This window comes from Bombina bombina, chromosome 3, assembly GCF_027579735.1.
Source record: "Bombina bombina isolate aBomBom1 chromosome 3, aBomBom1.pri, whole genome shotgun sequence".
NCBI classification, from domain to species: domain Eukaryota; kingdom Metazoa; phylum Chordata; class Amphibia; order Anura; family Bombinatoridae; genus Bombina; species Bombina bombina.
In genome coordinates, this window is record NC_069501.1 from 308268117 (window position 1) to 308282020 (window position 13904).

The window sequence follows — 13904 nt, forward strand, 5'->3', positions numbered from 1 at the left end:
CCGGTGCAAGGATTTTTGTCTACACAGGCAAAGGTGTATTTTGACGCCCCCCCCCCACACCCAATCCCCACCATGACACCATTAGAACCCCGACAATACCACCAACCTCCCTGTCCTCCAGACCACCCCCATACCAAGTATGGTGGCTAATACTCATATATAACATGACAGCTAATATACACATATGGTGGCTAATACAGTCAGTAATACTCATATATAACATGACAGCTAATATACACATATGGTGGCTAATACAGTCAGTAATACTCATATCTGACAGCTAATATACAGATATGGTGGCTAATACTCATATATGACAGCTAATATACACATATGGTGGCTAATACTCATATATAACATGACAGCTAATATATACATATGGTGGCTAATACAGTCAGTAATACTCATATCTGACAGCTAATATACAGATATGGTGGCTAATACTCATATATGACAGCTAATATACACATATGGTGGCTAATACTAATATATAACATGACAGCTAATATACACATATGGTGGCTAATACAGTCAGTAATACTCATATCTGACAGCTAATATACAGATATGGTGGCTAATACTCATATATAACAGCTAATATACACATATGGTGGCTAATACTCATATATAACATGACAGCTAATATACACATATGGTGGCTAATACAGTCAGTAATACTCATATCTGACAGCTAATATACAGATATGGTGGCTAATACTCATATATGACAGCTAATATACACATATGGTGGCTAATACTCATATATAACATGACAGCTAATATACACATATGGTGGCTAATACTCATATATAACATGACAGCTAATATACACATATGGTGGCTAATACAGTCAGTAATACTCATATCTGACAGCTAATATACAGATATGGTGGCTAATACTCATATATGACAGCTAATATACACATATGGTGGCTAATACTCATATATAACATGACAGCTAATATACACATATGGTGGCTAATACAGTCAGTTATACTCATATCTGACAACTAATATACAGATATGGTGGCTAATACTCATATATGACAGCTAATATACACATATGGTGGCTAATACTCATATATGACATCACAGCTTATACACATATGGTGGCTAATACTCATATATGTACATATTCTGTTAGACACCCTCACTGTCAGAAACAGATCACATCCTACTAGATAGACACATGACACCTGTGACACTCAACAAATGCTGAAAATGTTATGTAGAGGTATGTGCATTTTTATATAGACAGAACATCAATAAACTGAAAGGACATTTAACTCCAAATTATTTATTTTTTAATTTAAAAGATAATCCTTCTTAAAGGGACACTGAACCCAATTTTTTTTCTTTCATGATTCAGATAGAGCATGAAATTTTAAGCAACTTTCTAATTTACTCCTATTATCAAATTTTCTTTATTCTCTTGGTATCTTTATTTGAAATGCAAGAATGTAAGTTTAGATGCCAGCCCATTTTTGGTGAACAACCTGGGTTGTCCTTGCTGATTGGTGGATAAATTCATCCACCAATAAAAAAGTGCTGTCCAGAGGTCTGAACCAAAAAAAAAAAGCTTAGATGCCTTCTTTTTCAAATAAAGATAGCAAGAGCATGAGGAAAATTTGATAATAGGAGTAAATTAGAAAGTTGCTTAAAATTGCATGCTCTATTTGAATCACAAAAGAACAAATTGGGTTCAGTGTTCCTTAAGTATATATCTTCTCCCATAAGCAAATCTGCTAGACTTGCATCTATAAGTTAATAAACATTTGTTAGCCAGTACAATTTGTGCACCTATGTGTATTACTGTAATTTTAAACAGCACTTCTATTTTCAAGGGGAATTTTTTTTTATATATATATATATATATATATATATATATATATATATATATATATATATATATATATATATATATATATATATATATATATATATATATATGTGTGTGTGTGTGTGTGTGTGTATTTATATATATATATATTGATATAAAAAGTATGCATGTAATATCACTTTCACAGTCTGTTATTTCCAGGCCCTAACAATGATACTAAAAAGGAGTTAAGGAACTACATAGCTACATAGTTAACATTGATGTAATTTCCTCTAGTCTTTCAACACAAAAATCTGATATACATGCAATAGTTTTCTTAATTCACTTCAGTCACATACTTTTCTATGACTATTCTGAATATAAAGTCTATCTCCTCCCTTTCTGCACCACATTCTGTCTCATCAGCTTTTGTAGCAACCAAGGAATGAGCTGAGAAAACAATAAACTTGATTCTTTTTTTAAGTATTATTGATATGACAATACAACATAAGGAACAAGAATGAGTTCTATTTTATATATTTCCCTGATAATCATTTAACTCAAAAGCAAAAGCAAGCATTGTATTTGCTTCTATGGAATTTATTGGTTGGTTTTGCCATATTGTGATGCAATGCTTTTCTCAGTTTGTTTATCTATTGGCTTATTGACTACTGGCCTTTTTTATAAGTATTTTTCATTCCTTTAAGAGGTGGATGATCCAGATTCTAGATAGAATGTTTTAATTTTTGACTTTCCTTGTTAAAACCAATTAGGATGGCCCAACCCACTGACCCACAAATGGTAAAGGATCACATATCTTATGGTGGTGGCTGTGGCTAATACCATATATGACAGCTAAATAGCTAATATACACATATGGGGGCTAATACTCTGATATGACAGCTAATATACACATATGTTGGCTAATACAATAATAATTACTGTATTAGCCCCCATATGTGTATAATAGTAGCTGTCATATCATATGAGTGTATTAGCCAGTGCCACTCCTTAGTTGTACTCCTTATGGGTTACATGGACTGTCTCAAGTAATCTGAAATGGGACACTGCTAATACGTATGCTTGCTGTTATGCGGCTGTACTAATAACTCAGCTTGTTAGGTAATTGCTGGATGCTTAACCATTTGCCCTATGCTTGCTCTGACCTGATGTATGTGCTTTTACTGCTTATTAACAAGTGACATTAATAACGGAACTGCTAAAGCATGGAAAATGAATATTTCACTATCTGCCTCATTTGACAGCAACATTATTGCCATCTTTGGGACACTCATGCATGCTTAGATTCCCATGTTTTCCTGGCCAAACAAGACCTATTATATATAGGGTTTGGTTCAGCAGGGTGTTGCACGCTAAGTGATCTGCCTTACATCAGACATGACCATTTTATATATATATATATGTGTTTATAAATGTTTTAGCATTGTTTCTATAGTTGCACTTTACGGGTGATGAGATTTGTGCATACCTGCTATGATGACAGGATACTCCTCATTTAATATGATATAATAATATAATACATTTGATTATATTTTCCCTTTCTTTACATTAAGACTTTCATATCTATAGTGTCTATCTTTGCAAATTTAAAGAAATATAGCATTTTGGGTCTGCACCATTAATTTTGAGAGATTTTTTCTTGAGCTAAGGTACATATTTTATGTGTTGAGCTTGCTTATCACCTATTATATATGGTTGCTGTACGGGAGAGTGATGTGTCAAATGGGATCAGTGCAGATCATCTGTCTGAGGTGACAGATGAGGGGCCTTTGGAATCTGCAGCCCTTTCTGCTCCTGTATACCAGCTAGCCCCTGCACAAGAGATTAGTGCCAAACCAACATTTTATACTTACCTGAACATCATTCTGGTCTCCCTTTTGTTACCAGAGACACTTGATGTTCTGCCAGTACTCAGGCAAGCCAGCGGTGTCCAATTATTGATACATGTTCGGCAACTGAGCAGTGTTTATTGTGTTCTTGGAGAATGAAGACCGGTGGACGGTCACTCCTCATAGCATACCCCTCTTCTGTGACCTGGACTGACAGGGGGACTAAGAGATGGATGCCTAGCACTAGAACAGGAGCAGGGTAAATAGACTTGAATTGGGTAGCAGCATTCTAGCGGCTTTGTCTTTAGGGCTTTTCCTATATTTGAAGATGATCTGAGGGACTTGTTCATGAGGAAGTTTTTTTCTTTTTGTTTCTGATATTGGAAGTTCCTTCTACTATATGGGACTTAATGATAAGGAATATAATTGTTTATAACACTTCTCCTACCAGGGGAGACAACGTTTCAGTACAATTTCAGTATGACTATGCTTTATCTTTTAGTTTTTGCATCCCCCCTTAGTCAGATAAGCACATTTTGTCAGGTTTCTGGGATGCTAATAATAGAAATTAAATTTGTAAATATAAAGGGTGATTTTTTGTTTGTTTTTTAAGATGGTCCTATCCCTGCATAGTTTATGATGATCCGTCATATAACTTTCCATCTTTTTTAGGCACAGTCACATTTTGTATGATGCTGTACTGCAAAGTCATAATTAATATGATTGCAACTATTAATGTATGGATATTTTTAAGTTTGTTCTGCCTGTACATTTTGGCATGAACTGTACACAAAATGGCAACGGCGAGTTTATATGGTAAAACACTTAAGACATCTTTTTTTACAGAATTTCCACTTCTTTTAAACTGTATTTTGTGACCCCGCTACCTTTCTGCTTTGCACCTCTCTAAGAGACCCTTAAACGATATTGTGCATTCATAAACAGCGTTTTATAGTCCAAACTCGTTCAGAACAGTGCATACAACATTGAGCTTGTAATGTAGAATGGGCATTTGTGACCTTAAAGGGACAGTCTACACCAGAATTTGTATTGGTTAGAAATATAGATAATCCCTTTATTACCCATTCCCTAGTTTTGCATAACAACACAGTTATAATAATACACGTTTTACCTCTGTGATTACCTTATATCTAAGCCTCTGCAGACTGCCCCCTTATCTCAGTGCTTTTGACAGACATGCAGTTTAGCCAATCAGTGCAGACTCGTAAATAACTCCATGGGAGTGTGCACAATGCTATCTATATGACACACATGAACTAGTACTTTCTAACTGTGAAAAACTTTCAAAATGCTCTGAGCTAAGAGGCGGTTTTTCAACGGTTTAGAAATCAGTTTGAGCCTACCTAGGTTTAGCTTTTCAAAAATACCACCAAGGGAACAAAGCAAATTTAATGATAAAAGTCAATTGGAAAGTTGTTTAACCTCTTAAGGACATATAACGGAATTTTTCCGTCATAAAACAATTGAGCAAACTGAAAGCTGTGTCCTTAAAGGGTTACAATTGCATGCTCTATTGGAATCATGAAAGTTTAATTTTTACTAGACTGTCCCTTTAAGTTCAATGTTGTATGCACTGTCGTGAACGAGTTTGGACTCGTGCATACAGACTTGTCCCCTTTAAAAAGTCATTCACAAATGCACAATCATGTTTAAGGGAGCCAATAGATTGTGATCAAACCCAATGTCATTTGTATGCATAGGCTAACCTTAGTAACAACCATGCTGAAAAACAATTTTTTTTAACTACATCGGCTAAGGTGTCCCAGTTTTTCAGTTTAAAAAATATGATAAACTTGGCCTCAGTTCTATACAGTAACTCATGCTACTTATATAATTAGTTCATGACTTCATACATGTATTTCAACATATATTTACACATGAAATTCTTACTTTATGTGGGAAACACTGCAATGTTGTGGATAATCCCATGTGAAAACCCAATACTTAAGAAACCTTTTAAAATGCTTCTACAACTTACAGTAAGTCTTTGCATTTGCAAGTTAGGTTGTCCAGTATATCTCAGCAATTACTTGCCCCATCTATATTTCCTACATCTGATGTCAATGAAATTAATTAAAGGGACAGTCAAGACCAAAAAAAAACGTTCATGTTTCAAATAGGGCTTCTACTTTTAAACACCTTTCCAATTTACTTTTCTTTCATGTAATTGGCAAGAGTCCATGAGCTAGTGACGTATGGGATATACAATCCTACCAGGAGGGGCAAAGTTTCCCAAACCTCAAAATGCCTATAAATACACCCCTCACCACACCCACAATTCAGTTTTACAAACTTTGCCTCCTATGGAGGTGGTGAAGTAAGTTTGTGCTAAGATTTCTACGTTGACATGCGCTTCTCAGCATTTTGAAGCCCGATTCCTCTCAGAGTACAACGAATGTCAGAGGGACGTGGAGAGTATTACCTATTGAATGCAGTGATTTCCCTAACATGGGTCTATTTCATAGGTTCTCTGTTATAGGTCGTAGAGATTCATCTCCTACCTCCGTTTTCAGATCGATGATATACTCTCATATACCATTACCTCTACTGATAACTGTTTCAGTACTGGTTTGCTGTCTGCTATATGTGGATGGGTGTCTTTGGTAAGTATGTTTTTATTTCTTAAGACACCTCAGCTATGGTTTGGCACTTTATGCATTTATATACAGTTCTAAATATATGTATTGTACTTATATTTGCCATGAGTCAGGTTCATGTATTTCCTTTTGCAGATTGTCAGTTTCATATTTGGGAAAGTTAATATTGAGAAATATTTTTCTTACCTGGGGTTTAGTCTTTTTTTCAATTGACTACTTGTTTAAATTTGTGGGCTGTCTTAGGCTTGCGGGTGCGCTAAATGCCACACTTTATAATGTCATTCTTGGCGCAAGAATTTTTTGGCGCGAAAAGGCACGTCTGTTGACGCAAGTTTGTCATTTCCGGTGTCGTAGTTGACGCAGGGGTTCACACAGGGTTGCGTCGTTAGTGACGCGAGTGTGTCACTTCTGGACATGGTTGGTTCAAAAAAAATTTCTAGTTACGTTGTGCGTCAAATTGATAATTTTGCTTTATATGTTGTTTTTTCTTTTACATTCTGCAAGATGTCTCAATCTGATCCTGCCTTAGAAGTATCTGCTGGAACTTTGCTGCCTGACATTGTTTCTACCAAAGCTAAGTGCATTTCTTGTAAAATTGTGGAGATTATATCTCCTAATGACATTTGTATTAATTGTCATGATAAACTTTTACATGCAGATAGAGTGTCCATCTGTAATAGTACATTACCGGTTGCAGTTCCTTCTACTTCTAATGTACATGATATACCTGTGAATTTTAAATAATTTGTTACTTATTCTATTGAGAAGGCTTTGTCTGCATTTCCACCTTCTAATAAGCTTAAGAGGTTTTTTAAAACTTCTCATAAAGTTGATGAAATTTCAAATGACGACAACAAAATGAATTATCTACTTCTGATGAGGATCTATCTGATTCAGAAGATCCTTCCTCAGACATTGACACTGACAAATCTACTTATTTATTTAAAATAGAGTATATGCGTTCTTTGTTAAAAGAAGTGTTAATTACTTTGGATATTGAAGAAGCTAGTCCTCTTGATATTAAAACTAGTAAACGTTTAAATGCTGTTTTTAAACCTACTGTGATTACTCCAGAGGTTTTTCTCTATTCCTGATGCTATTTCTGACATGATTTCTAAGGAATGGAATAAGCCAGGTACTTCTTTTAATCCTTCTGCAAGGTTTAAAAAATTGTATCCTTTACCAGCGGTTGCAATAGAGTTTTGGGAAAAAATCCCCAAAGTTGATGGGGCTATTTCTACTCTTGCTAAACGAACCACTATTCCTATGGAAGATAGTACTTCCTTTAAAGATCCTTTAGATAGGAAGCTTGAATCTTATCTAAGGAAAACCTATTTATATTCAGGTCATCTTCTTAGTCCTGCAATTACTTTGGCTGATGTTGCAGCTGCTTCAACTTTTTGGTTGGAGAATTAAGCGCAACAAGAATTGGATTCTGACATATCTAGCATTGTTCGCTTACTGCAACATGCTAATCATTTTATTTGTGATGCCATTTTTGATATTATCAAAATTGATGTTAGATCCATGTCTTTAGCTATTTTAGCTAGAAGAGCTTTGTGGCTTAAATCTTGGAATGCTGGTATGACATCTAAGTCTAGATTACTATCTCTTTCTTTCCAAGGTAATAATTTATTTGGTTCTCAGTTGGATTCTATTATTTCAACTGTTACTGGTGGGAAAGGAGTTTTTTTGTCTCAGGATAAAAAAACCTAAGGGTAAATCTAAGGCTTCTAATCATTTTTGTTCCTTTTGACAAAATAAGGAACCAAAACCTAATCCTTCCCCCAAGGAATCTGTTTCCAATTGGAAGCCTTCCTCAAATTGGAATAAATCCAAGCCTTTCAAGAAACCAAAGTCAGCCCCTAAGTCCGCATGATGGTGCGGCCCTCAGTCCAGCACAGCTGGTAGGGGGCAGATTAAGGTTTTTCAAGGATGTTTAGATAAATTCTGTCCAAAATCAATGGATTCAGAGCATTGTCTCTCAGGGGTACCGAATTGGATTCAGAGTAAGACCTCCTGTGAGGAGATTTTTTCTCTCACGCATCCCAGTGAATCCAGTAAAAGCTCAGGCTTTCCTGAAGTGTGTTTCAGATCTGGAGGTTTCAGGGGTAATCATGCCGGTTCCTTTTCAGGAACAAGGCCTGGGGTTTTATTCAAATCTATTCATTGTCCCAAAGAAAAAAATTCATTCAGACCAGTTCTGGATCTGAAAATTTTGAATCGTTATGTAAGAGTACCAACTTTCAAGATGGTAGCTATAAGGACTATTCTGCCTTTTGTTCAGCAAGGACATTATATGTCTACAATAGACTTGCAGGATGCTTACCTTCATATTCCGATTCATCCAGAACATTATCAGTTCCTGACATTCTTTTTTCTAGACAAGCATTACCATTTTGTTGCTCTTCCATTTGGCCTAGCAATAACTCCAAGAATCTTTTCAAAGGTTCTGGGTGCCCTACTCTCTGTAATCAGAGAACAGGGTATTGCGGTGTTTCCTTATTTGGACGATATCTTGGTACTAGCTCAGTCTTTACGTTCTGCAGAATCTCACACAAATCAACTTGTGTTGTTTCTTCGAAAACATGGTTGGAGGATCAATTTACCAAAAAGTTTTTTGATTCCTCAGACAAGGGTCACCTTTTTAGGTTTCCAGATAGATTCAGTGTCCATGACTCTGTCTCTAATAGACAAGAGACGTTTGAAATTGGTTGCAGCATGTCTGCACCTTCAGTCTCAGTCATTCTCTTCAGTGGCTATGTGCATGGAAGTTTTAGGCCTCATGACTGCAGCATCGGACGCGATTCCTTTTGCTCATTTTCACATGAGATCTCTCCAGCTTTGCATGCTGAATCAATAGTGCCGAGATTATACAAAGATATCACAATTAATATCCTTAAATCCCAATGTTCGACACTCTCTGACGTGGTGGTTAAATCACCAGTGTTTAGTTCAAGGGGCCTCTTTTGTTTGGCCAACCTGGACTGTGATCACAACAGATGCGAGTCTTTCAGGTTGGGGAGCTGTCTGGGGATCTCTGACATGGAGTTTGGAAATCTCAAGAGGCGAGATTAACAATCAATATTTTAGAACTCCGTGCAATTTTCAGAGCTCTTCAGTTTTGGCCTCTGTTGAAGAGAGAACCGTTCATTTGTTTTCAGACAGACAATATCACAATGGTGGCATATGTCAATCATCAGGGTGGGACTCACAGTCCCCTAGCTATGAAAGAAGTATCTTGGATACTTGTTTGGACGGAATCTAGCTCTTGTCTAATTTCTGCGGTTCATATCCCAGGTGTAGACAATTGGGAGGCGGATTATCTCAGCCATCAGATTTTACATCCAGGGGAGTGGTCTCTCCATCCGGATGTGTTTTTTCAGATGTGGGGGTCTTCCAGAAATAGATCTGATGGCCTCTCATCTAAACAAGAAACTTCCCAGATATCTATTTAGGTCCAGGGATTCTCAGGCGGAAGCAGTAGATGCGCTGACACTTCCTTGGTGTTATCAATCTGCTTATATCTTCCCGCATCTAGTTCTTCTTCCGAGAGTGATCTCCAAGATCATCATGGAACAATCATTTGTGTTGCTGGTGGTTCCAGCTTAGCCCCACAGGTTTTGGTATGCGGATCTTGTTCGGATGTCCAGTTGCCAACCTTGGCCACTTCCGTTAAGGCCAGACCTACTGTCTCAAGGTCCGTGTTTCCATCAGGATCTCAAATCATTAAATTTGAAGGTATGGAAATTGAATGCTTAGTATTAAGTCATAGAGGTTTCTCATACTCAGTAATTAATACTATGTTACAAGCTCGTAAATCTGTCTCTAGAAAGATTTATTATCGAGTTTGGAAGATTTACATTTCATGGTGTTCTCATAAATTCTCTTGGCATTCTTTTAGAATTCCTAGAATTTTACAGTTTCTCCAGGATGGTTTGGATAGGGATTTGTCTGCAAGTTCATTGAAGGGACAAATCTCTGCTCTTTCAGTTTTATTTCACAGAAAGATTGCTAAACTTCCTGATATTCACTGTTTTGTACAGGCTTTAGTTCGTATTAAGCCCGTCATTAAATCAATTTCTCCTCCTTGGAGTCTTAATTTGGTTTTGAAGGCGTTACAGGCTCCCCGTTTGAGCCTATTCATTCTTTGGACATTAAACTACTTTCTTGGAAAGTGTTGTTCCTTTTGGCCATCTCTTCTGCTAGAAGAGTGTCTGAGCTATCTGCTCTTTCTTGTGAATCTCCTTTTCTGATTTTTCATCAGGATAAGGCGGTTTTGCGGATTTCATTTGAATTTTTACCTAAGGTTGTGAATTCTAACTACATTAGTAGAGAAATTGTTGTCCCTTCCTTGTATCCTAATCCTAAGAATCCTTTGGAAAGATCCTTACATTCTTTGGATATGGTAAGAGCTTTGAAATATTATGTTGAAGCTACTAAAGATTTCAGGAAGACTTCTAGTCTATTTGTTACATTTTCTGGTCCTAGGAAAGGTCAGAAGGCCTCTGCTATTTCCTTGGCCTCTTGGTTAAAGCTTTTGATTCATCAAGCTTATTTGGAGTTGGGTCAAGCCCCGCCTCAGAGAATTACAGCTCATTCAACTAGATCAGTCTCCACTTCGTGGGCTTTTAAGAATGAATCTTCAGTTTCAGATTTGCAAAGCAGCGACTTGGTCCTCTTTGCATACATTTACTAAATTCTACCGTTTTGATGTATTTGCTTCTTCTGAAGCAGGTTTTGGTAGAAATGTTCTTCAGGTAGCAGTTTCAGTTTGATTCTTCTGCTGCTATTTTAAGTTTTTCTTTTCTTCATAAGAATAACTTATATTTGGGTTGTGGATTTTTTTTTTCAGCATTTGGCTGTTGTTTATTTTTTATCCCTCCCTCTCTAGTGACTCTTGCGTGGAGCTCCACATCTTGGGTATTTGATATCCCATTACGTCACTAGCTCATGGACTCTTGCCAGTTACATGAAAGAAAACATAATTTATGTAAGAACTTACCTGATGAATTCATTTCTTTCATATTGGCAAAAGTACATGAGGCCCACCCTTTTTATGGTGGTTATGATTTTTTGTATAAAGCACAATTATTCCAAATTTCTTTGTTGATGCTTTTTACTCCTTTCTTTATCACCCCACTACTTGGCTATTCGTTAAACTGAATTGTGGGTGTGGTGATGGGTGTACTTATAGGCATTTTGAGGTTTGGGAAACTTTGCCCCTCCTGGTAGGATTGTATATCCCATACGTCACTAGCTCATGGACTCTTCTCTTGGTATTCTTAGTTGAGAGCTAAACCTAAGAAGGCTCATATGATAATTTCTAAACCCTTGAAGGCCGCCTCTTATCACATGCTTATTTATTTGCTTTTCACAACAAGGGAGAGCTAGTTCATGTGAGCCATATTGATAACATTGTGATCACGCCCATGGCTTATGCCAGACACTGCACTAATTGGCTAAAATGAAAGTCAATAGATAATAAATAAAATGTCATGTGATCAGAGGGCTGTCAGACGATGCTAAGATACAAGGTAATCACAGAGGTAAAAAGTATATTAATATAACAGTGTTGGTTATGCAAAACTGGGGAATGGGTAATAAAGGGATTATCTCTCTTTTTAAACAACAAATATATCTGGTGTTGACTGTCCCTTTAAATCCTCCAGCATTACAGATAAGCACTGTAGGGATTAAATGTGTATGCAGATGTCATATGGACAAAGGTATTAACTCCCATTAATCACATGGCATCCTCTTACTAATGAACCTATTATTTTGAAATATCTCCTCTATTTAACCTCTCTCCATGATAACAGTTCAGTGAAATAAGATTTGTAACTTATTAACCAGCCATTATCAGTATAGCATATTGCCATTACTCCAATAACATATGTAAAAAATATATTTCATAAATCACTGACTAGTTTTCAGTCAAAATAGGCCCCACTCCCCCTGCCAGTGTACATTAACACTTGGTTTTTGCAAGACGCCATCATTCCTTAGTTTTATGTACAACATAAGTGGTTTGTACCCAAGTACTTATCAGCCTTCATTTCATGATATTCCTTCCTTATGTTTAGAAAAATGTCACCCAATCCTTTCTCTCCTCTTCGTAAGTAACTGTCACTGCTCCCCTTCTTACTCATTTTACCAAATAAGATACCTCATGTTTATGATTTCCTACTACCGCAACCAAACAAGCCAAAACGTGAACTATTATCTGTATGCAGCTATACATTCCATGACACATCAACCTAAAATGCATGACAACTCCACTAGCACATCTTTTATACAATGTCAAATTGAAATAGAATTAATAAAAAAAATGGATCTACATATTATTCTCAGGCTAAGCTTTAATTTGAATATGCCAATCTATCTAGCATTTTAAACAACTGTCTAATTTACTTTTATTATCAATTGTTCTCCATTCTCTTGGTATCTTTAGTTGAAAAGCAGAGACAACCTCGTAAGTGTTCACGTGTCTGGAGCACTATATGGCAGCAGTTTTGCAATAATGTTATCCATTTGCAAGAGCATTAGATGGCAACACTGTTTCCTTCCATATAGTGCTCCAGATGCCTATCTAGGTATCTCTTTAACAAGAATACAATTACAATGGGAATAAAGCTAATTTTATAGATAATAGAAGTAAATTGGAAATGTTTTAAAATTGTATGTTCTGTCTAAATCACAAAAGATTAATTTTGGGTTTTATATCCCTTTAATAGATTCTGTCCCAAATAGTTTCAATAATGCCTACTATATTCTTCATAACTTAAGTGTCAGGGTATTGGTGAGTGATATTTGATTGATATATATACAGGTGTATATATCAACATATAATATATGTAATACTTCACTATCATATGAAATGCTTAGACCATTGCTAAATGCAAATCCATTTTTGTCAAGATTCTGAACCTAGACTCAGAAATCAAACCACCCCTTTCTGACCAAATACACATCTCAGCGTACAAAGCAGCAGACATTTGCTTAGATAGGAAGATAGGTCACTTTAAAGGGATTTTAGCACATGGTATTCTCAGGTTTGTGTTTCCTTATAAGGAGTTTCCTGTCTTTAAGAGCGGACGATCCGTCTGTGAGAATAATGAAAGTTACACAGGTTCTAAGGGAATATAGCCCTTATCATTTAAGAGTTAATTACCCCATGCTGAGTTCAACTATACAAAATCCAGACAAGACGTCTCTATTTGAATATGGCACGTATGACTTTGGAAAACTCTGATTGAAAAAGCTGAACTCTCATATTGGTTGCTGGTAAAGTATAAGCGAAAGTTAAAAATATTTTTAATATTTTAAATCAAAGGTAGTCTCTATAGCTATAGTTAAATTGTAGCTGTGATTTAAAGGGGTATTTTGTATTTTTAAATTAACATTGCATAGACTAGGGTATATTAGGTAAGAATAATCATATTCAAAATGAAGTAATTTGACTATTGAGAAAAAAAGAGATTTTGTATTTTACGCTTATAAAATTGATTTGGAGTTGCTGTGATATATTTTGGAAATTGCATTTACATTTGTGGCTAAATTGAAAATATTTAATACTATATTGCTTGATATGACAAGAAGAAAACAGCGCATCCA

The 13904-nt window shown here is 36.0% G+C and overlaps 1 protein-coding gene across 1 annotated transcript in view; it reads right to left on the reverse strand.

Annotated features, from left to right (window-relative positions):
• The window catches only part of PPEF1 (protein phosphatase with EF-hand domain 1), a 209004-nt gene that overhangs the window by 114335 nt on the left and 80765 nt on the right, over positions 1-13904 (reverse strand). The window lies entirely within an intron of this gene.